Below are 25,305 nucleotides of genomic sequence, written 5' to 3'. Positions count from 1 at the left end.
TGATTCTATTCTATTTTGGCTTATAGCCGTGATTGTTGTATGCTTTTTTTCATTCTTAATAGAAGTTTCTTTCTTGGAAAAAAAATAAAAATATTAAATTGACATTCTCTTGATCATTCATCTTGATTCTTGAAGATACCTCTACTATGTTGTTCTTCCTCGTCAAGCATATTAGTCATCTCGCAATTACAAGGCTTGGTTTTTTTTCCTAGAGAAAAGATCCTTCTATTAGTTATGATCAAACAACCAAAGGCTATATGTACAATCTTATAACCCTCAAATGAGGAGACAATCTGGGGGAGGGTAGTCGCTCCTTGGCTAGCGATATAGCGCTAATAGGCTCAGCTTCGGGATGGGGTGCCCTTGATGGCCTCTCTGCAATGGGCTCGCCATATATGTCATGCAGCTATGCTACTGCTGATCTCCCATCTTTGACATGTGCCTAAACATCAAGCCTCAACCAACAAGGAGGGAGTGGGAATCGTGTTGATCGTGCAGTGTGATGGTCAGAGAGCCTGCCCTCCTATGTTGCCTCATAGTCGATTGGGCTGGTCACAATGTCACCCAAGAAAGTACTCCCCATGTGATGATATGAGGTGTGGATCTCTCGGTCATGTAGAGATGAAGAATCATTTCCTACACCTATTGCACTTTAAGGCAATCTCAAAGGCAGTGCCTATGCTACTCGAGGTGTTGGCTGCACCGCACACAATGTGCCAGCCCACCACCGATACACTGAAATCCTCTGTGAGGGAAAGGGTCAGTTGGCCCTAAGGACCATCTTAAAAGATGAGCAATTGGTCCCCCATCTAAACCAAGGATTTCTAGGGGGATATCATGGCAAGTGAAGGCTCTGAGCCACATGGGGGGGTGAGATCCTAAAGGGGGGTATTCCAATCGAAGAGGAGATGGCTAAATCGATGTCGAGGGTAGTTTGGGCTTTGCCTCTAATCCTAAGGGGAGCCTCTTAAATCTAGCATACTCTCCCAAAGGCTTAGCTCGACCCCTACAGAGAGCAATGTGAGATTGAGCACTAGGGAGTGGCCACTAGGCAATCAGAAGAGGATGTTTGATATCAAGGGCTGGTAGAGTCTCTCCTCCTCTGTAGCTTGATCAAACTGGCTACAAAATGGTCCTTGTTTGAAGAGGAACTGAGACCACGAGAATAGGCCTTTGTAAAGATCCATTGCACATTGGGGTCCAGGGAGGGAGTGTGGGTACAAAATTTGTGCAAGAAGAAAAAACCTTCCAAGGATCCGCACCTTGCTGAAGGCCGCTCACAACCAACTTGCCCAATAGGGATATGCTCTGAATAGATGGATCAATGATGCTAAGACCGCCCTAGTTGACGAGGCTGAATAATCACCCTCCAGGCCACTTTGTTCCACACAAGTCTGCCATTTATCCCTACCCATAGAAAGTCTAGTGGTTGCACTTATTCGAGAGAATGCCCAACAAGAGGTAATGTACCACATGGGAGCCACCATGAGCACTTGGTTGGCCACAATCACGCGGCTAGTGAGGGAGAGATGGGTAGTGCTCATGTGAAGGAGCTTTTTCCAAATGCTCAGAAGGGGGGCGTGCTACTACTCTTGTGAGATATCCCACAAATATCTGATGTGGGTGCCATTGGGAATCCACTAGAAAGACTCAATTGGGTGCCAAATCGAGGTTGGTGCAAATCCAAACTAAAGATTGCATGACTATGCCAGTTGATCAAGGTGCATGAAGCAAGACAAAAGTCCTCAATGGCTAGCGTGAATCTCTAGGTGCCACCCAAAGATCACATGACTTGTGCCGATTGGCCATGGTGTGTGAAGGAAGGCACAAGTCATCTATGAAGATTCCCTCAATCTAAAAATACTAGCAATGGAAGGGAGGAAGATGCTCATGGCCGCTACGACTATGATAAATAATAATGGGGCTAAATGGAATCCCTACCTTATTGGGCAAGAGATTTGAAACCGCTCTTCTCTATCCTTGCAAGAAATTACACTATTGTGGGCATCACAATACATGCATGAAACTCCCCTGATCCATCTCTGAGAGAAACCCATATGGCTAAGAGTACCCTCAAGGAAGTCCCAATCCACTCTATCATAAGCCTTCTCAAAATCCAAAAGCAAAATGGCTAAAGGATGATTACTCATTTTGGCTCATTCCATTGCCTCCCAAAATGAGAAAATGCTAACAAAGATGCTCCTTCCATGTAAGAATCCATTCTATCATGAATGACATCCTACAAAATTGGCTACAATCTAATGCTCACTACCTTAGCAAGAAATCGTATATGTAGTCCCAAGTAAAGTGATAGGTCTCGATTGTCCAATCAAGGTCTTATCCCCACTCTTAGATAAGCCCCTCAGTGAGAGAGAAGAAGGCATAGAACCTGTGTTCCACATTCTCACGTGCACGTTGCACTAGGGTACACAGTGACACACTGGCATGATCATCAATGTGACATTTTTATAGAAGTAGTACCTTTTTATAGGGATACTTATCGTATGCCATGAGCCCATTGTGAGCCCTTAGTCTAGGGACAATCACAGAATGGGCTATGTAGGTGAGCCTTTCAGCCTTAGAGGTCAGTCCTCATAACCCACTTGGGGAATTCATCAGATAAGTGTATATAGAGTAAGACTTAGTATTAGGTATGCATCATTAAGAATTGCATTGCCTATGGGCTAGCCCATAGCCACAAGAACCTATCCAAGGGCTATTCACATCCCTAACAGCATTTAGGGCCAACTGATAGCATTAGGGGGCACCATGCTCCAGTCGACCAACCGATAGCATTAGGGGGCACCATGCTCCAGTCGGCCAACCTTGATCAATAGGTTGGCTCCAACAATATAGCCTCTCAATAGGCTGTCGACCACCATGACAATGCCAAGCATGCGGTCGGGTTGCAAGAATGCAATCACACAGCATAAAATTAGCATTTTCTTTCATGTGCAAGGCATTTTCAGCACTAAATGCTAATTTTTATCCATATGCTGACCGACAGCTTATGTTGATGCTAATTTTTATCCATATGCTGACCGATAGCTTATGCTGGCTGACCTCCAGCATAAATGCAAGCGCTTCACTCCCAATCATTCATTCAAGTATTCAGCAAATACAAGCAATAATCAGACATCCTCCTCATCTCCAGGTAGACAATTAAGGTCCTCTTCACAACATCATTCAGCCAACATATGTGCAGTTCTTTAGCTATCTAGATTTGTATCACTGGCCCAAAGAGTCTTCTCTCAGTAGAGCCTTGGATTAGTGGATACTCAATGTATGGTCTTCCTCATCCTTGCGTTGGGCATTCATATCACTTGTTCACTCAAGCATTGTACAACATTCTCTAAAGAATAATATAAGCATTTTACTCATGCTTGCAGGGGGGCCCTTCAGTGGGTATTTGGGACCCAATAATGTGTCATCTTCTTCATTCTCATTCTCTTCTCTCTACGCTTTGAATTGGATGTTAAAGATTCTCACCACATAAAGGTATAAAGAAGGCCTTGTTGTGCGTTATCATGACCAAGCTCAGTGCATGTAACATTGGTATCAGAGCATCAGGTTGGTGACCCAACTCGGCTACCTAAAGAAGTGAGAGCATCCGATGGATGGTAAAACTGTGGTCCGAAAAAAACATCCAACCCTCCACCATGTCAAGAGAAAAATCACATCAAGAAGAAAGCCAACAAGAAGTAATGGAGGCACAAAGCTTCCAAATAGAAAGCATGCTTTCACTAAGCACATAAGATCTCTTGAGAATAGTGATGGAGCAAATAAATTCTCTAAAGATGCAGCTTGTCGTAGAAAAGGAGAAACCCAAAGAAGGCATCTCATATCTGGCACATATCCTTCTCACTATGGAGGAACAAAGAAGAAAAGACGAAGATCGATGTGAAGAAGCGAAAAGAAAAGATGAAGATTGATGTGAAGAAGCAAAAAGAAAAAACAAAGAACGACATGAAGAAGAAAGAAGAAAAGGCGAAGAAGCAAGAAGAAAAGCAGAAGAAGAGAAAGAACTGAGATGTACGGAGGAACAATGAGATAAGGAAGCCACACACAAATATGAGGAAGACTAGTGCCGTTGAGAAATCGCCGATTGAGAGTTTTAGAAAAGACTCGACTGAGAGGCTATGCAAATCTAGCATCAGCAAACAATGGCATAGATTTTTGCATCCCTTCCCTAGCTGGCTCCAAATTCCTCGTCCTCCATTGCCCCTAACAATGCCGTCATACGAACCTCTCCAAATTTTAGTAAGTATGATGGTAAGTGTGATCATGCTGCTGTTACTCAATTTAGTCATCAATTTGAAGAACATTTTTGTTTATTTAATATCATCGATCCATAAGACAAAGTCCATGTGGTAGCACTCCACCTCACTATGGAAGTTGTTACCTTGGTGGCAGCATTGGTCACAACTTCACAAAGACCCCATCACGGGCCAATTCCAATTTCATTGGACTCCCTTTGTGGCTGACCTCAAAGTTTGTTTTCTTCCACCACAGTACTTGACCAATCTTGAGGATGAGTTTTATAAATTCACTCAGGGTGGTTCCCCTATGTTGACATATTCCAACAAGGTCATTACAATGACTGAATAGGGGCATATAGGAAGAAGATAAGCTCAAGCATTTCATTCGTTGTTTAGACACTAACATTAGGTACCCAGTTAGGAATTTTGAGCCTTAGACTTATGCACATGCACTGACCCTCTCTCAAAATCAAGAACTAATGCTGAACGGAGGTAAGCCCAAGAAGGTACAGTCTTCCCCTAAGCCCTAACATTAGTCATCTACTCAGTAGGTACAGTCTTCCCCTAAGCCCTAACATCAGTCATCTACTCAGTAGGTACAGTCTTCCCCTAAGCCCTAACATCAGTCATCTACTCAGTAGTTTTTTTAGGTACAGTCCCCCTAAGCCCTAACATCAGTCATCTACTCAGTAGGTACAGTCCCCCTAAGCCCTAACATCAGTTATCTACTCAACAGTTATCTACCCAAGGTAAGGGGGCTCAGAACAGCAAAGACCAAAATAACTAAAAGAAAACCTCTCAAGGTCAGTTATCTACTCAACAGTTATCTACCCAAGGTAAGGGGGCTTAGAACAGCAAAGACCAAAATAACTAAAAGAAAACCTCTCAAGGTCAGTTATCTACTCAACAGTTATCTACCCAAGGTAAGGGGGCTCAGAACAGCAAAGACCAAAATAACTAAAAGAAAACCTCTCAACAGTTATCTACTCAACAGTTATCTACCCAAGGTAAGGGGGCTTAGAACAGCAAAGACCAAAATAACTAAAAGAAAACCTCTCAAGGTCAATCGGGCAATAGGAAAGTTTCTATGCCCAAGAAAACTCGAGGAAAAAGCTAAGGAGGGAATCACTAGAGATTATCTCTAGATGGATGAACAAACACGGTACATGATAGAGAATTGTTGTTTCTTCTGTCACATTATGGGACACGGGAAGAAAGATTGCACTAAGTTTCAGGCTGAAAAGTCTGCTAAGGCATCCACTTCCATAGTAGCAACCGTAGAGTAGCCCCATCCACATCTTTGCCACATCAGCCTCTAATGTAGTTCAGCTTTTATCCACTTTGAATTCAGTGCCTCCAGTGGTGTTTGATGATAAGCCATAGGGTGAGGCTGAGGGACAGACAAAGGCTCTCATCCGTGCCTATGGCACTACACGGAAACAATAGTTCATTGTCCTCTTTGACATGGGCAGTTCTGAGGATACCTCGGGCCATAAAATGCAAAGGCATGCTCCCAAATTCGAATGCTTCAAGATTATCTGAAGGTAGGGGAGGTGTCCACAGTGTAGTGCATGCAAGTCCTCCCATGGGATGCATCAAATATGAGGACATTAGCTCCCCCTTCCCCACCACAGCTCAATGCAAGCTACTCTTCCATGCTTGCAAGCAAACATCAATGGTGTCTGGTTGTGATGGATCAATGCATTCACCATAGCCACATTCTCCAAAAGCAGTGAAAGCCCATCTCATCCACCTCTTCATCAGTAAGCTTCTCTCCAAGATTTGTCATCTTGTGAGATGAAGCTTTGATATGCAAAAATGAATCCATTCTGATCCTTGTCAAAAACCTTGAAAGCCTCCTTAAGTTCCTCTTCAAAATTAGTGTCCATCTTTCGGGCCATGAGATTGAGAAACGCAGGAAAGTCAATGGTCCCATTTCCATATGCGTCCACCTTGTTGATCATTTCCTGCAAATTAGCTTCTGTGGGTTTCTGGCCAAGAGAGCGTATCACAATTTCCAGTTCTTTTGTGGTGATACAACCATCGCCATCCTTATCGAAGAGATTGAAGGCTCCCTTGAACTGTGTTATCTGCTCTCCTGTGAGCTGTTCGGCCATAGCGGGAGCTCCAAATTAGGGTTAGGACTTGAGCTCGGGGGGGAGGCTGCAAGGTAGGGCCATGCTAAAGAGAGAGGGGGAGGGGGTTCCGGTGAGGTTGGTTTGGAGTGAAGCAAGGGAGGAGGGGGCATGGTGGTCGGTGGAGAGTGACATGAGGGGGGCTGGGTGAGAGGGGGCATGGGGGGGACAGTGAGGGGGGGTGTGTGGGCGAGAGAGAGGGGGCGGGTGTGTGGTAAATGGGAAGAGATGTGAGAGGGGTGGGGTGGCGAAGGAGAGGGAGAGATGGGGTGGTGGGGCATGCAGGTGAAAGGGGGTTGAGGGGGTAGTTGCGCAAGAGAGTGGGGGGTGCAAGGGGTCTGCTAGGGAGGAAATGGTTGGTGAGGTGAGGGAGAGAGGGGAGCCCCTAGTGAGAGAGGAAAATGGTTGGTGAGGTGAGGGAGAGAGGGGAGCTCCTAGTGAGAGAGGGGTGAGGTCATGGGTCCAACACATTGCTTGCAGGCTCCGTTGATGCCCATCAAGCCAAAGAAGCTAAGTGGGGAGGCCAAGTCGTGGAGTCCAGTATTATATATCCTTTTGTTCTTCGTGCATGGGAAGCTAGCATGGCCATGTGGGCAGCTAGATACACGTCTTAAGGTTCCGTAGCACAGGAGGTGTAGGCGAACAAACCAAGAGAGAGAGGGGTGTGTGGTCGGTGAGTTGGGGGGAGAGAGAGAGAGCGGGTGGGTGTTCCACAAGACTAAATGACACATCATGAATCAAGAGGGATCTAAGGCTGAAAAGAGGCATCCTAATCTTGCCTAATCTAGACCATCAAATTCCCATTAGCAGGCAAGTGAACTAGGCATACACTAGGGGTGAACTCAGGTGTGGACTAGTGGTGAACTCAGGCATGAACTAGGGCTGAACTTAGGTGAACTCAGGTGTGGACTAGTGGTGAACTCAGGCGTGAACTAGGGGTGAACTTAGGGTATACCATGGGGATTTTTGGGACCTAGAAAAATTTCGAGGGATTGAGCTCAATGCAAAAATTTCGAGGGATTGAGCTCAATGCAAAAGAGGATTCGAACTTGGAATTGGCCGCTCAAGTTTTCATCATCTAACTGTTAAAATTACAGCAATGTGATGAGCTATAGTGGATCAAATACTAGAATCAACATCATTAACAAAGTGATTAGATAATAATTAAGATGTGATTAGTGAGTAATTAACTAATAGCTTAATGTAGGCATGGATAATCAAAAACCAGCAAATTCTCATTAGGCCAATGCCTCAATTTATAGAGTTTACATCCAAGCATCTAATCCCACTGATTTCTCCTTGATTCACTCCACCTCTTTTGCTTGATTCTCTCCACCTCTCCCAGAATATCTCCACACTTCCTAAATCTTCTCATGCTACCCTTTATTCTCTCCAAGTAGATTCTTCTCACCTTTTCATAGGTTCTCTCACATTTACAGATTCTCTTTTATAGCCTCTAACCAAGGGCTTGTTTCTGCACACACCCTATTCACTTGTATATTTCAACACTAACCACTATGCTATACTTTCCAGCATGTTGTGGAGAGTGTTTTTAAATTCAAATCTTGGTATTTTTGTTCCCTAGTGCACTTTCTTACCGGAAAATGTGTCCCTAGTTCATCCCTAATTCACCTAGTTCACACCCTAGTTCACCTTGAGTTTACCCACGAGTTCACCCCTAGTTCATCCCTAGTTCATCCCTAGTTTACCCCCGAGTTTACTTGTAGTTCACCATAGTTCACTTGGGAATCCAACGATGTTCATCAAATCCCAATCATGACGCCTCTTTTGAACCATAGATCCATCCTAACTCATGATGTGTCACTTCACGAGGACATTGTGCATAGTCCAACTTTCCAGCAACTTTAACTTTAAAGAGACATCACTTAACTTTTGGATGACTAGAAATGGGCCAAAACTTCGGAATGAAAGTTTAGGACAACGCTTGCCCACTTGCTTTAGCCGTTGTTTCATGATGCGGAGATATACCCAATTCCCTTCGTTAAAGTTGACATCTTGCTTAGATTTGTTGGCTTGACAAGTATATTCTTCCTAAGATTTGGCAAGGCGCTCCTTAATTGACTCCATGATTTCTTTGAATGTCTCGAAGGTTTTATTGGCCTCAAGAGATGGTGACACATGTCTCGTCGATGAGAATCGAAAACCAAATACTACCTCATACAGCGTCCGGCCAATACTCAATGAGTGAGTATTGTTTAGGACTTCTTGAACTAAAGGAAGATATTGTTCCCATTTTGATTGTTGGTCATGGCAGTATGATTTGAGAAAGTCAAAGGCCAATTGATTGTATATTTCTGTTTGGCCATCTGTTTGAGGATGGAATGCACTAGACAACTGCAACTTAGTCCCAAAATTGTCAAACAATGATCTTAAAAAATGGGACATAAATTTTAGATCTCTATCTGATGTGATAGTCCATGTCAAACCACCAATGGGGTACCGAAACCGAATGAACAAGAAAGCTATGTCCTCGACTGTGGCTGTCTGCTTGCATGGAATGAGCATGCAAAATGTATTGAATCTGTCAACAATTATCATACAGTGTGTGTTTCTAGATCCAAATGAGGTGGGAAGAGGGCCTACGAAGTCCATACTGATGTCGTGAAAGGATCCCTCAAGAATAGGCAAAGGCTGAAGCAACCCTACTTGTTTGGTATGATGAACTTTCACTTTTTGACATATTTGGCATGATTGGACATGTTGGTAAACGTCCTGTTGCATCTTAGGCCAATATAATGACCTCTCTAACTTTCCAGGGTACTATTTTTACCCTTATGTCCTCCAACAAGAGAATCATGGGCATTGTGGAGAAGGACTTGGTGCTTTTCTTTGAGTGCACAAAGATGGTTCTTGAAAAACAACCAACCATCCTGTATTTTGTAGTCACGCGTGGTTCTAAATTGAGGGCCAACTGATATTGAGTAAAGAAATCTTCCAAATCCAATACTATGCCTTCATACTATCCAAGTCTTTGCCTTGAATTTCTAGCACATTAGACTGCAATGAATTTCTAGCACATTAGACTCCTGCAATGTCTAAATAGTGCCCTTTCGACTAAGAGCATCGAAAACTGGCTTATTTTTCCCAAGACGTATTCAATCATTCCCCTAAATTATTAGAACAATATCGAACTCCACCTGGATTGCTTGGGCACTAGGCATGGTTTGCAACCATTTAAGTTCATGGTGATGTGTCTTAACTATGAAGTCCCTCCCATAAAGAACTCCCATAAAGAAAGTGCTTCTAATGCTTAAGAGCGATCATCACTCCAAGAGCTCTTTATCAAACGCTGAATAATTCTTTTCAACGTTATTCAATATGCAGCTATAATAAGCCATTGGCCTACCATCTTGCTATAAAATAGCTCCAATGGCAAGGTTACTGGCATCGGTAATCACCTCGAAAGGATTGTCCCATCATGTCAACTTTAAAATTGGTGACTTAGAGACAACTTTCTTCATTGTGTGGAATGCCTCTAGAGCCTTGCCCGTGTGACGGACACTTTTTGACAGGGGTGAGTCTTCACACCCTTGAGCAAGTCAGTGAGAGGTGCTACAAGGTTAGAAAACTTGTCCATGCGTGTGCTGTAGGTCTGAAAAAGACTCACAAATGAGTGGATAACTTGGGTTGTAGTGGGAACATCTCAACTGAGAATGGCCTGTACCTTTTCAAGATCAAGGCTAATACTTGATGATGACTGATGATGTAGGTAATGGATTTCCAATACTCCAAACTCACTCTTCTTGGCATTGATAAACAACTCATTGTCTTGCAAGAGTTGCAAAACTTATACCACATCTCGCTCATGATGCTCTGTAGTCCTTGAGAAGATAAGAATGTCATCTAAGAAGATAAAGACACATTTGCCAATGAGATCCCAAAAAACCCAAGACATCATTTTGTTGAACTTCATTGGTGTGTTGGTGAGTCCAAAGGGCATCACCACAAATTCATAGTGGCTGTGCTCGGTCGTCTTGAAGGCGGTTTTTGGAATGTCTACCTCAAAGATCCGAACCTGATGGTAGCCACTCTTAAGATCTATCTTAGAGAAAATTTTTGCACCATTGAGTTGTTCAAGGATGTACTCTATTTTGGGCATGGGGAATCTATTCTTAATTATTATTAGCTTATTGAGCACCATGTAATCCACATATAAGTGTGTAGACTTATCCTTCTTTTGGAAAAACAAAATGGGAGCAGCAAAAGTGGAGGATGGTCGGATAAATCTAGACCGGAGTAGTTGTGGGCTAACTACTGCTTGAGCTCGCTCTCCAATGCCTTAGAAAGGTGGTAGGGGAACTTTCTCAGAGGTTCTGAACCAAGAACCAACTCTATGCAATGGTCTTTAGGTCTACTGGGTGGGAGATTGGGTGGGAGGTTGTCTCGTAGCATGATGTTGCTATATTGAGCCAAAAGACCAGCCATTCGCTGCTCCATTGAGGGTGTTATTTGAACTGCATTAGATTGAGAGCAGACATATAGTAACGCATAGTCTGCTCCTTTTTTAATGACTCATTGGGCTTGAATGTGGGAAATGAGTGGAATTCCAAGAATGCTCCGATCCTTGCAAATCATGAGGGGCTCATGAAAACCTTCAATGATAGTGAAAGTGTTGTGCCTCCAATCAGGAATTGGTGCATACTTTCTAAACCACTGGATCTCGAGAATCATGTCACATCCTTAAAGATGGGAACCAATAAAATCCCACTAGAACGTGGCCCTCTGAAAACCTAAAACTCAAACTGCTGAGCTTTATGAGAAATGTGTGTATGTAGACGAGGGGTAAACCAATCCACCTCTAGATGATAAGGAACTAGGTACAACTCATCTTGTTTTGTTACGTGCACACCTTAATCCGATGCCACGTAGACATGATTATTCCTTATAACTGCCTTAAGGGCAAAGTTAGAGGTTGTATATGGGCAGTTTGGAACCATTTTGGTGGCTCTATAGGTGCTCGGAGATGCCTAGGACATGCACCAATGGTTGGGACACATTATGGGCACGATATGAACACATTTTATCACATTTTTGATGAATTTTTATGGCCTAAAAGGTGAAAACTAGCCCGATTGTGACTTGGTACAGAAATCCCTATGTAAAGGCAAGTCATGGGTCATCTTAGCATTCAAAGATAGGAATTTGCAAAGCCAAGACCAAGGGCATGACATCAACCAAGTACATCTCCAAATTAGAGTTTTCCATTAACCCACACAGGAGGACAGTAAGAATTAGTTCAAGCATGCATTCATAGTCTAGATATACATTGGATCTATGTCACTCATTGTAATTACTCATTCAACCAAGGGCATGACATCAATGATTTGGATCAACCAAGTACATCTCCAAATTAGAGTTTTCCATTAACGCACACAGGAGGACAGTAAGAATTAGTTCAAGCATGCATTCATAGTCTAGATATACATTGGATCTATGTCACTCATTGTAATTACTCATTCATTCAGAAATATATAGTAGGAGTAGGTTATGTAAAGAGTCTCCCTCTTCTCCTTCTCTCTACTTCTCTATGTCATGAGCTTGTGATTAGCATTAATCATTATTGAGTTGCATTAATCATCCTTAAGCACGCTTCTATATAGTAGTCATGTTACATGTTTGCCAACTGTTGTGGAGAGATGGCACCTAAGGAAACTACTAAATTGCAGTTTTTGCAACAGATCATTAACCTTCAAAATGAACACTTTTATAACAACCTTTACATTAAGGAAACTATTGAATTGCAGTTTTTGTAGTAGGCCATTAACCTTCAAACTGGCAACTCTTACAACAACCTTTAAGGAAACTACAACAACCTTTAAGGCAACAACCTTTAAGGAAACTACAAAATTATAGTTTTTGCAGTAGGCATTAGCCTTCAAAGAGCATAGAAAAATAGCAAGCTCTGATACTATTAACCCTAATTAATCTCATATGAAAAACCAAATAGTAATACCATCCATTTTTCCCAGAACTCTCTTCACAACCCAACGTAGCCTTGGCAGCTCATTGCTACTTTTAGTTCCACAGTCTAAAAATAACCAAAACTAAGATAATGCAGATATTTTTATTCCCATAAAAATAATATGAATTTATTAGTCTTAGTTATTTGCTATTTAAGTTGTTATTGCTATGTGCATGGACACAAATGCATATATATTGCATCCATACATCCAAAGGATAGTATAGTTGCCTTGCAGCTTTGCTCCCGAGACGAAGACAGCTGGTCAATCAGAGTTCTTTGCCAGTGCCTCTCGAAGAGCTCCCGACAAAGGTGTAGTAGCAAACATAAAGGGGGAAGGGTAGGTGAAGCTCTTACCCTCATACCGGTTCCTATGCTTCTCTTGCTTTCCGCTCAGGTTCTTGGCATGAATCGGGCTTTGATACCATTACAAGATGTAGAGAGGAAGAGAGCTTGTGCTCTTGCAAGCACACACACTCACACAAACCCTAGAAGAGAACACACAAGATGAGAGGGTGAAATTTATCCTTCTTCTTCTGGGTCAACTAAATGTGTAAAAGAGCTTCTAGCATGGGGTGGAGATAGGTTGCAGAGAAACTCTCAAGGGGGCACACAACATGTGTAGCTCTTCTCAACCCTTTGACTACAGAGCCCTTGGTATGGCCACTTCCGTGGATGTTTATGAGTAGTCTTTGTATCTTTGTATGCCTAGACTAAAGATAATGTGGGGGAGAGGGAGAGCTTCAAACCCTAGCAAGCAAACACACACACACAAGAGAGAGCAAGACACGAGAGAGATGGATAGCTGAATTTTCTTTATATCTTTTTCTTTTGTACTCAACCAACATAACATAAAGATAAGAGTACACACTATATGGGTTAGTAATCAACTACTACAACATACAAGGGTCGGTCCATAATGTGAGCCTGACTAAATGAGCTGGCGCTATAACTATGCCAGTCTCTAGTAATCCAAAATGGCTGTCACACAGCCTGTCATCTCACTTGTCGCATATCACCCATAATCTCACCAACCATGCTAGTGGTGTAGATGCGGAAGCTATCACCCAGGTGGGTCATCAATGTCCGTCGTAACACTAGTTGAGCCCGATATCACAACACTCCCCCTCAAGCTCAACTCCACACACTACACTCTAAGTAAGCTCCTAAACCTGTGGAGCTTCTCTGTGCCCAATGCCTTCGTGAAGATGTCCGCTACCTGATCCTCTGTGCGAACATATACCAGATCTACATCTCCTACTAGAACCTTCTTCCTCACAAAGTGATAATGCCACTCAATGTGCTTTGTTCTAGCATGATATACTGGGTTACTGGCCAACTGTATGCTGCTCATGTTGTCACAATATATGACAACTACCCTATCCACAGTCTCTCCCATGTCACCAAGTAGCTTATGAAACCAAGCTAGCTCACAAGCTACCATAGCAACACCCCTGTACTCTACCTCTGTACTCGATAAGGCAACTGTTGGCTGCTTGTTTTACTGCTCCAACTCACAGCAGCACTCCCAAATGAGAACATAAAACCACTGGTAGATCTCCTGTCTACAATACTACCAGCCCAATCAACATCTGTGTACCCATGCAACTCTTTCTCTGTACCAGCCTCATAGAAAAGTCCATAATCAACTGTGGACTTTATGTACATGAGGATCCGTCTAGCTGCATCCAAGTGTGGCTTCTTGGGGACCTGCATAAACTGACTCACAAGTCCAACAACATAGCTCAAGTCTGGCCTTGTAATGTTCATGTAGATTAAACTACCCACTATGCACCTGAATGTAGTGGGATCCTCCAAAAGCTCACTTGTAATTGTGAAAAGCTTTGTGTTCTACTCCAATGGTACTGAAATAGGTTTACAGCCTGTCATACCATACTTGGACAACATGTCCAAGCCATACTACCTGTGCAATAGTAAAATGCCATGAGGTGATCCCACCACCTCTATGCCCAAGAAATACCACAGCTCACCCAATCCTTCATCTCAAACTTGTAGTGGGGTCCTCCAAAAGCTCACTTGTATTTGCGGGAAAGCTTTGTGTTCTGTTCCAATGGCACTGAAATAGACTTATAGCCTGTGTCATACCATACTTGGACAACATGTCCAAGCTGCCATACTGCCTCTGCAATAGCAAAATGCCATGAGGTGATCCCACCACCTGTATGCCCAAGAAATACCATATCTCACCCAAATCCTTCATCTCAAAATTCTGCTTCAAAATTATCCTGACATCATGTATGTCTGCATCACTATCACCAATGATAATCAAGTCATCCATATAGATGACTAATAGCATGATCCCTCTATCTATTTTTTCACATATAGTGCAAAATTTGCATTAGATATCTGAAATCCAATGGTAATAAGATACTCCCCAATCTTGTTTGACCATGCTCTAGGTGCTTGCTTCAAGCCATACAAGGGTTTGCGTAACCTGCACACAAAATCTGGATGTGCAGCACTCTCATAACCTCGTGGTTACATCATGTACACTTCTTCTTGCAAATCACCATGTAAGAAAGCATTCTTTACATCCCCTTCATTGTGCAGCCATAGCAATGACAGCTCTCATGGTTGCCATTCTTGCAACCGGGCTGAATGTCTCCTCATAGTCTATGCCATAAGTCTGCGCATAGCCCTTGGCAACCAATCTTGCCTTGTACCTGCTCACTGAACCATCAGCATTGTGCTTGACTTTATACACCCAATTACATCCAATTGCCTTCTTTTCCTTAGGCAAAGGCACTCACTCCCATGTTGCATTTATATCTAATATGCTGCCATCTTCTCATCCATGGCATCTTCCCATTTCTTATTTCCAATTGCTTGCTCAAACAAGTGGGCTCAACCTCCTGTATTGCTTTTACCATGTAAGCATAATGATGGGTTGTATATCCATCATATCTCAACCTGTCAACAGGGTATCTAACCCTCACAGACTTGCGTACACCTGGATCACTGCCAGTTGTCCTCAAAACAGCCCTCGTTCTCATTACACTAGGAGTAACCACAGATGGAATGCCAAGCTCCTCATCAAGGCTGTGCTTAGAGCCACTAGAGTCACCATCCACATATGAGTGACCTGTGCTAACAGATCAAGAACAAAAGGTTGATCTACCTTTTCCTTCCCTTTTCGCCCGTGATACGTGTACCTGCATCATTTCTCAACTTGCCTAACCATGGGCTAACATTGGATTCACTGCTCGAGGACTCCCTAGGTCCACTCAGCACCTATGATTGCTAATTTACATGTGGTGCAACATCAACACTTCTTACATCTACATCTTCTACTGTCTTCACTACTGGTGCATACCATCTACTCATCTCATCGAAGACAACATCTCTGCTTACTCGCATCTCACGAGTGGTAGGGTTATAACATCTACAACCTTTTTGCTCTATAGCATAACTAATGAAGATGCATTTCTCTACCTTTGGATCCAAATTTGTTCTCACTTCATCGGAACATATGCCTGTAAACTTCTGTTCAGGAGTCATATCATGTGAACAGTTACAGTGAGTGTCCTGTGGTCATAATGTACACAATAGTTGCTACTATGTACATTATGAACCTTTTTGCTCATAGCACAACCAATGAAGATGCATTTCTCTACCTTTGGATCCAACTTTATTCTCACTTCATCAAGAACATGTACATATGCAATACACCCAAACACTTTCAAGTGAGACACATCCGGTCTTAGGCTTGTAAACTTTTTTTCAGGAGTCATATCATGAACAGTTGTAGTGAGTGTCCTGTTCATAATGTACACATCAGTTGCTACTACTTCTACCCAAAAGTAATGTGGCATATTCTTTTCAGCCATCAAGACATGTGCCACTTCTGCAATGTTCATGTTTTTCCTTTCTACAACACCATTCTGTTACAGAGTGTACCTGCATGTAAATTGTCTCTTGATTCCCTGCTTTCTTAGGAAATTGTCTCTTGATTCCTTGCTTTCTCAGGAAATCATTGAACTCATTGGTGAAATATTCTTCCCCACCATCTGTTCTTAGGCATTTTATTTGCATGCCTTTTTTCTTCTCGACCAAGGCTTTAAATCTCTGAAAGTGAGCAAACACCTCACTTTTCTCCTTCATGAAATAAACCCGCACTTTCCTAGTGTGGTCATCAATGAATGTAACATAGTACCTGTAACTTGCAATTGTTGCAGTCTTGGTCGGTCCCCATATATCTGAATGTATGACATCCAATGGCCTTGCATTGACATGCTTTTCATGTGGGAAAGCATGTTTGACATGTTTACTAAGTTGGCATACTTCACATATCTTATGCGTACCGTCAACCTTAAACTTTGGCAAACCTCTGCAACAATATTTTAGGCCTGCATAGACTTCAGTCGCTGTACATTCACATGACCAATGTGCTTGTACCATATGTCAATATCTGGAATGACACTTGTTCCATGCACAAACATGGTTGCCTTTATCTCATGCATGTTCACATCCAAAGTAAACAACTTGCTATTTCTGTTACCCTTTACAACTAAGCGACACTTATTAGAGAGAGAGGAGACACACACATAGGAGCAAACCCTAATGTATTAATTAAACCCTAATTATCGAGGAAAGCCATGTCCCTTCTTACACAATGCATAAAGCCATAATCCATAAGCTACAACACACTGCTAACCCTAGCTAATGTCCACACACTATGACCAGCTGGACGCGGTCATTTATGTCTCACACATGTTGCTACCTAACATGCCAGCACATAGTGCAACTGGCACAAGCTAACATCGAGCTTGAATCTCAACAACCCCTCTCAAGCTCATGATGTACTGCCATAGATGAAGATGTGGATGAGCTTGGGCTATCAAAGCTCGCAACACTCCCCCTCAAGCTCATCCCATGTACTCCCAACATAGTATGGAAGTACTCAAATTTCTCCTTTTGCTAAGTGGCTATTGAAGGCATATGTAGGTTCCCAACACTCCTAAGCATGCACACAATCCACCAATGTGTTGATTTTTGCAAAAGACCAGCTTCAATTGCATAAAAAATGGACCTCTCTTCTCTATTTTTGTGAGGACTTCAAAACAGTAATTTTTCAATCACTCAAATGCATCAAACTTGCTGCAAGTTCATTGTAGGGCTTGCACATGAGTTGCCAACACATTCCCATTTGCTAGATACATGATTCTTTGTCAGATTTACAACTATTTGCCTCATACATTCACCACACTCAAGCTTCAATGGAGAGCTTGCAAAACAAAAAATTTTCCTTTGCTTTGGGCAACTCAAATCTGATGTTGTTTGTGTTTTTGCACCTGCAATCCGCTCAAGGATGTTTAGTATTCCTTACCCGGTAGGCCAAGCTCTCAGATTTGATGAAAATCGGTGTGCTGCAAGCTTCACAGCTCCAATGGCAAGCTTCATAGCTTCTTCTCCCTCTTCTCTCACTCACTTATAAACCCTAATAGAGAGCACCAGGCTCTGATACCAAGATGAAAAATAGGTAGAGGGAGAGGAGACGCACACACAAGAGCAAACCCTAATGTATTAATCAAACCCTAACCATCGAGGGAAGCCATGTACCTTCTCACACAATGCATAAAGCCATAATCCACCATAAGCTACAACATACTTTATGTGTTGTGTCCACACACTGCTAACCCTAGCTAATGTCCACACACTATGACCAGCTGGACGCTGTCATTTATGTCACACATGTTACTACCTAACATGCGAGCACATAGTGCAACGAGGACAAGCTGATATCGAGCTTGAATCTCAATAGGATGCTCCCTCCTCTAGCTCTTCAAATTTGCATTTTTCTACCTATGGACAGATTTGCATTTTTTGCTTTGAAGCTTTTCAAGGGCTGATTCATCCCTCTTTTAGTGGGTTGCAATTCCTCCTCATCAGGATGTCAATTGGTAGCCTCTAGGTAGCCTGACAGGGGTGTGTTTTTCTGGACAGCATACCTGCCCTTTCTTGGCGGCACCTTCCAAGGTTCTCAGGCGTTTTTTTTCAAGTCTGGATAGCAACATAGTTGTCCCAAATAGGTTGCATTTTTGGCATGTTTGGGCTTGCTTTCCCTAGCCTTGTTTTTGGAGCTCTCTAGCCCCCCCGCCCCCCGATTGTTCTCTATAACAGTTCTTGATCTGAGGCTTTAGCATTTCCATATTCAGCCTATTCTACAGCCCCTTATACCTCTGCGTTTTCAGATTTGTAGCCATGGTTGCTACGTTTTTTTGAACTGATCTTGCTAGTAGCTCTACCTTCACATGGGCTCTTCATCTGTTGGACCCAAAGGTACCTTCTCTTCAGTGTTTTTCCTCATAGGAGGTGTGGACACTGGTTGGCCTAAATTTTCAAGTTTGTAGCCCTTGTTTGGCTGCATTTTCTTCTCCAGTGGACACATATCACTTGCAGAGGGGGTTTCTTGTTTGGATTGTGGCTTTGGAGACAGTTTGGTACTTGAGGAGGATTCTAAATTTTAGATTTCAGTTAGCATTTTGCTGATTTTGGAGCATCTATAATCACACTCTGTTTCTCTGCAACCAGTAGATAGCCTACTTAATCAGCTCATTTCTAGCTCCATAGATGATAATTGCTCAATCCAATCATATAGCCTCCTTCTCAAGTGTATGTAGCAACCAATTGCTAAGTCAATTGTGAAGTTAACTAGTCACATCAGTGGATTTGAGTCCTCCACTTATCAAAAAATTAAAAAAATACTCTGTTTCTCTATCCAGCCTGCGTCGCCTACTGTAGAGGGATTTAGGAGTGTTTGTAGTGTTAATTGATGATGTAATTAAGTACCCAACACACCTAGGCATGTGTGCAATCCATCAATGAGTTGATTTTTGCCAAAAACTTGCTCCAAATTCATCAAAATTTGACTTCCTTTTCTCTGTTTTGTGAGAGCTCAAAAACCAGTAAATTTCACACATTCAATTGCATCAAAATTGCTCCAAAATCACCGCTTCCAAGCTTTAATGGAAAGCTTCCAAAAACACAGAATTTTCTTTTGCTTTGGGTTGCCCTAATTTGCTTTGTTTCTACGTGAATCACCTGGAATCCACTCAAGGATGTTTAGAATACCTTACTCGGTAGGCCAAGCTCTCAGATCTGATAGAAATCGGTGTGCTCCAAGCTTCACAGCATCAATGGCAAGCTTCACAGCTTTTCTTCACAGCTTCTTCTCCCTCTTCACTCACTCATAAACCCTAATAGAGAGCACCAGGCTCTGATACCATGTTGAAAAACAGGTAGAGGGAGAGGAGACACACACATAGGAGCAAACCCTAATGTATATTGCAAACCCTAACCATAGAGGGAAGCCATCTCCCTTCTCACACAATGCATAAAGCCATAATCCATAATACACACAACACACTATGAGTTGTGTCCACACACATCTAACCCTAGCTAATGTCCACACACTATGACCAGCTGGACGCAGTCATTTATGTCTCACACATGTTCCTACCTAACATGCCAGCACATAGCACAGCTGGCACCACACACTGACATCGAGCTTGAATCTCAACACTTAGCCAAAGAGGTCGATTCATCCTTGGTGGGTATACTTCCCTGAGAGGATTCACGCTCCCTTTCCCCCAACCCTAGTGTTTGTGTCAGTAGTCCGTGAGCTCCCTAGTGAGGGATGACGGAGTCATCCACATCTAAGGCGAAATTTGACGATCGCAATGGGACACGAACCCACAATCTCTCGTTGGATAAGTGTCCAAGAGCTCTCAATTCAATTATTTTTTTCGCAGCTAGCTTGCCAGATAAAGTTGCCTCTAGGAGTCCAGTTCAATTGTTTTTATTATTTGCATATCTCTCCAGAAGGTTTGCCTGGAAAGATCATCGTATGTGGTATGCCTAGGAGCCCGCCGCTAGATGTTTTTCTCGGATTCTAGCTTGCCAGAGAGTCACTTGGCTTTTCTGTGGCATTCACCGACACGGTGAATTAAGGAGTAGTGGGCGACCTGTGGACAAGAAGCCAGGTCCTCCACACTTTGCCGAGAGCCTCCCACGATCACCTTCAACCACTCCGATCGCCGTCACCACCGATGCCCTTCGACACCTTCGACCACTCTGACCGTCATCACCACAGGTGGCCTCTGCCCATCTTTGAGTGCTGTCACCGCGCCGCCACTGGTGTCCTCTGACATCCCCAACACCCCTCTCCCTTTCCCAAGGCAGGGTGAGATCCTCTTTAAGCACCATCTTCCTTTTGCCAAAAGATCTTCACAACATGATGAGGGTTGGGACCTCGAGGAGGGGGACACCCAAGGAGTTAAGGGGAGCACTCTCTCCACCATGTAGCACATTCTCTCTTGTGTACCACATTCTCTCGGAGAGGGCATTCTCTTTAGCACATTCTTTGGCGTATGACATTCTCTCTGTTGGAGAACAATCTCTCTTGTATATCATTCTTTTCAGAATTTTGGTATATAATGTTATGCTCTTATGGTGTTTTGTCTATATGTGTGTGTGCATGAGGTGAGTGAGCGGTCAATGGTGGGTGTGGTGTGAGTGAGAGGCTTGTAGGGATACTGCGGCGCTAGGCGGTGGTCTCAGAGAGCATGGTAGATAGTGTAGAGAGAATAGGTCTTGCATGTCTAGCTAATGAGGGTAACTCATCCTTGGTGGGTATACTTCCCTGAGAGGATCCACGCTCCCTTTCCTCTAACCCTAGTGTTTGTGTCGGTAGTCCGTGAGCTCCCTAGTGAGGGCCGACGGAGCCATCCACACCTTGGACAGAATGCTAGGTTCTAGTTGCCACTCCCACCCCCAACCTTCATCGCGCATCAGGAGAGACTCCCATCTTCACCCCTCTACTTTTTCCTCAGCTTATGCTTGGCTATTAGTGGTGGTTGGTTTTTGGCTGTGTTCTTATCTATAGACATATTTTTTCTAAATGAATAGCCTCTTCTACCATTCTTTTTCCCACCCTTTTCCTCCATCTTGCTTCTAAACCCTCTCTCTTTCCCACCTTCTCAAATCTGTAGGCTATGTTTTCTTACGCTTTAGAGGAGGAGTTTTCATGCAAAGGATGGCTTCAAATACTTTCACCATTCTCCAGTTGAGAAAGAATCCAAATTTAATGGCTCCAATTATCCTTGGTGGAAGGATGCCATCTTTAACCTTTTGGTGGGTCTTGATCTTTGGCAGTTCATCACCGCGCGATGCTTCTACTCCAAAGCTTAACCCCGCAACCAACTCACCATAGACTGTGAATTCCTCGACCAACATGGATCTTTGGGCTCGCACAATCATCTCCTACAACTTGAACCAGCCATATCTCTTGGAATTTTTTGGTATGGATAAAGCTGCCCAAACCTCTAAGGAATTATGGGATGCGCTTGTAGCCCATTTTTAGAGGAACACTTACAACTGTAAGCTTCATTTAAAAGCTCAACTCAATGAGCTAAAGATTATTGGGATGGATGATGTCATGGACAAAGTGTAAGAACTCAAGAAGATCTATCAACAAGAAGCCATCTTGGGAGTCCAAATTCCTTATGATGACTTTGTCATTGAGTTATTGGGCAAACTTCCTCCATCTTATCAATCCATTAAGGATGCCATTGCCTTTCGCTCTCTGTTCTTCCCCCAATGGATGTGGTGATTGGCATGCTTCACATGCTCAATCTCATGTGAAGATCTTTGACTCTTCCCCTATTGAATTAGCTTTCTCAACTAGAGGGAAGCCAAAGTGGCAACCCAAAGGAGGTAATAAAAATGGTGGCAAATCCAAGGAGGAGCCTCGAGAGGAAATGCCATTGCTGTGGCAAGGATGGTCATATTCGGCTGGATTACTTCAAGAAGAAGAGAGACGAGGAGAAAAAGGAGGACTCCGATGGCAAAGAATCCAAACCCAAAGACAAAGATGTGGCCTTTGTTCTAGTTGAAGAGTGCACCTCTTCCACTGAGGCACTGACTACTACCTCTCTTGAGGACTAGATTTTGGATTTTGGGGCTACTTCTCACATGACTCACAACAAGGATATCTTGGAGGACACTCACTCTATCTCTATGTAGGTTTGACTTGCAAACAATCAACCTGTTGATACACCGATTATGGGTAAGATTCCTATAGTCATTCCCTCTAGGAGGCCCCAGTACTTGGAGAATGTTCTTTATGTTCCAAATTTATCCAAAAAGTCTCCAAGATAGCCCATAAAAGCTACAACTTAAACTTCAATGATCAGGTTTTAGAGATCATTCACAAAGATTCTCACAAAATTATTGCTCGAGGCATACAAGATGGTCGTCTCTACAAGATCACCAGTTTTAAGGGGGAACCCAATCTTGATCACTCTCATCTGTTCCAACTTCTAGCCTCTCATCAGGCTCTTCTTACAGAGAAGGATACTACTCTTTGGCATGCCCCTGCTATGGGCATCTTTCCTTCCCTTCTCTTCATTGGAGCTTCTTTTCTCCCGCCACATGGTGGAAGGCTTGCCTCGACTACCTCAGATGTTTGGCATCTACTCAGGTTGTCGACAAGGCAAGAAACATCAGGATTCATTTCCACAAGGAGGCCGCTTTTAGGGTTTCCACCGCACGTCAGCTTGTCCATATGGATTTTAACGTACCTATGACTACGGTCACACTTGGAGGAGCTAGATATTAAACCTAATACTTTGTGTACTGCTTCTAAAGAAATGTTGAGGATGCAAGGGAAGAAAAACATAGATTTATGGATTGATGGGAGGTTATATCCAAAAGACCCTTTTACAAACTTCACACCCCCATTTAGGAATACGACATCTCTGCTTAACTTTGTTGGAGATGGATATAATGGGCTCCTAGGATATACACATCATTTGGAAACAACAAGCAATGTTCTTAAATTAAAAAGAGATTTATTTGAGAAGGAGAACATTCATTTGAAGAAAACCATGGAGCATTGTGTGCAGAAGTTAGCAATAAGGAAACCATTTCAAGGCTTGAAAAAAAAATGTCTAAATTAAGACATAAGCAAACCTCATTAGGTCTCCATAGATGACAAAAAAAACTAAGGGATATTGAGCAAATGAAGCTAGGAGGTGGTGGCATCAAGAAGAGAATATGTGCAATCAAGTAAGCTCCTTTCTATTAACTGGTTTATTATTTCTATTGTGATATTTTATGAATAGCAATCATTATTGCATATGTTCATGTATATCATTTTTTGCATTTCAATATGATATCAGATCATTATTGCACTTGATAAAGAATCAACAAGACAAAACCTTCTGGCGCACATTTAAGTCTTTTTTTAGATCGCCAGTATGTAGAAGCACTGATGAACGAGAAGAAATATAAGAAGGTCTCAAAAAAGCAAATAGACAACTTTTTCAAAGATAATCAACTCAATCCACAGGACATCCAGGCAATACTTGATGAGGCTAGTATATCACACAGAGGGTACGCAGCCATTTATAAGACTTTGTAGGAAAAGATGAAGGATTCTAGTATGAAAGGATCATTATTGCCAAATTCTTCTTTGGTTAACAAAATGCGTCAACAAGTAAACGAAGAGGTACTGCAAGCACTAGGAATCCCATTTCATATTGAAGACATCTATGCTACACCAACAGGAGATGTGGTCTACAATAGATACAATAATATTTTCTACGACTTGGAGGCCTTACAATCATATGCTATTCAGTTGTTTGAAGTTTTTCCTGAAGAAGTGATGGTGTCCTCAAATTTGTGCTAAAGCTTGATGAGTGTCAAATTGTGAAGGAGAGAAAGTTAGAAAGGATTACCATCACATTGATGAACAGGGCACTTGGTACATATATTCTAAAAGATGATCCTAGATGGTTTAGTACTCAATCTGAAAACAATATATTGTCATTGGGATCATTTGAGGTAAAATTTATTAGACTCGGATATGTTTGTGAAAAAAGAATTACATATAAAAAACACTAATGGGTGTTGCATTCCTATGTTTCTTATGTATTGCAGGTAGAATCAGAGAATTTTGATGTTCTGCATTGGGTCTTTCATAAAAAGACATCGATACCCGAGATCATTAACGAGCAGAGAAATGGCAAAATTTTGGATGTGGAAGGCATGGGACAATATAAGGTGGAGTGGCATATGGCGGGTGATCTTAAAACTCTGAAATGTATGCACAATGTGTCAAAGGGTGCCAATTCAGAATGTACCTAAGAAACCTTCCATTGGGGGTATTAAAGCAAGAAGGTTTCTATTTGAACCAACACCAGAAGGTCGTAAAAGAAGACGATCAGTGTAGATCGTAAAATACAACAGATGGAAGTACGTTCACAATGCAGTAGTAGACCATGCAGACAATGGTCAAGCAAGAACATGGAAAGTCAAGGTGTGGAAATCTCTAGACACTATGCTTAAGTTCTGTGACAAGAAAGTGTGGACGAAGACGAAGGAGGACTATGAGATATTTCAAACATTACTAGATGAGTTCAAGAGATCAATGATTGATGCATGGACGGATCAACACATCACCCACTATATGGTATTAGATTGATTATGCATTGAGCTAGTTTTTATACCATATATTAAAAAATATACTAATTAATGTATTCTTTTATTCTCTTGAAGCATATTATATACCATCATATTCCTTGGTTTGTAAAGAAGTATGGTAGTTTATCAATATGGTCAACCCAGGGAGGAATGGAGAAAACACATTATCAAGCACGCTCCGGTATTTCAATCATACAAGACATGGTGGAGGAGTAGAAAAAGCTAACAGTTTAGAGGAATTACATCAGTGGACATATAGAAAGCTTGTACACAAAGCCAAAAAGAAGCAGCAATTCAAAGCATCCCAAATTAATCAAGCAGTAAAACTTGTGAAGAAAGAAAGAAAACAAGATATATGGAGAAGATCTAATGCAAGTATTAAGCATGCAAAATGACGAGTAACAAAACAAAGAAATGGGAAGATTTG

At 42.4% G+C, this 25,305-nt stretch overlaps 1 pseudogene; it reads right to left on the bottom strand.

Annotated features, from left to right (window-relative positions):
• Positions 1–5,964: 5,964 nt before the first annotated feature.
• Positions 5,965–6,376, bottom strand: LOC147606790 (calmodulin pseudogene; annotated as a pseudogene).
• Between the last annotated feature and the right edge of the window lie 18,929 nt (positions 6,377–25,305).

The sequence above is a fragment of the Cibotium barometz genome, chromosome 56 (genome assembly GCF_041138505.1).
Source record: "Cibotium barometz isolate CiBa-2024 chromosome 56, ASM4113850v1, whole genome shotgun sequence".
In the NCBI taxonomy this organism is placed as follows: domain Eukaryota; kingdom Viridiplantae; phylum Streptophyta; class Polypodiopsida; order Cyatheales; family Cibotiaceae; genus Cibotium; species Cibotium barometz.
This window is presented reverse-complemented; position numbering and strand designations above follow the sequence as displayed.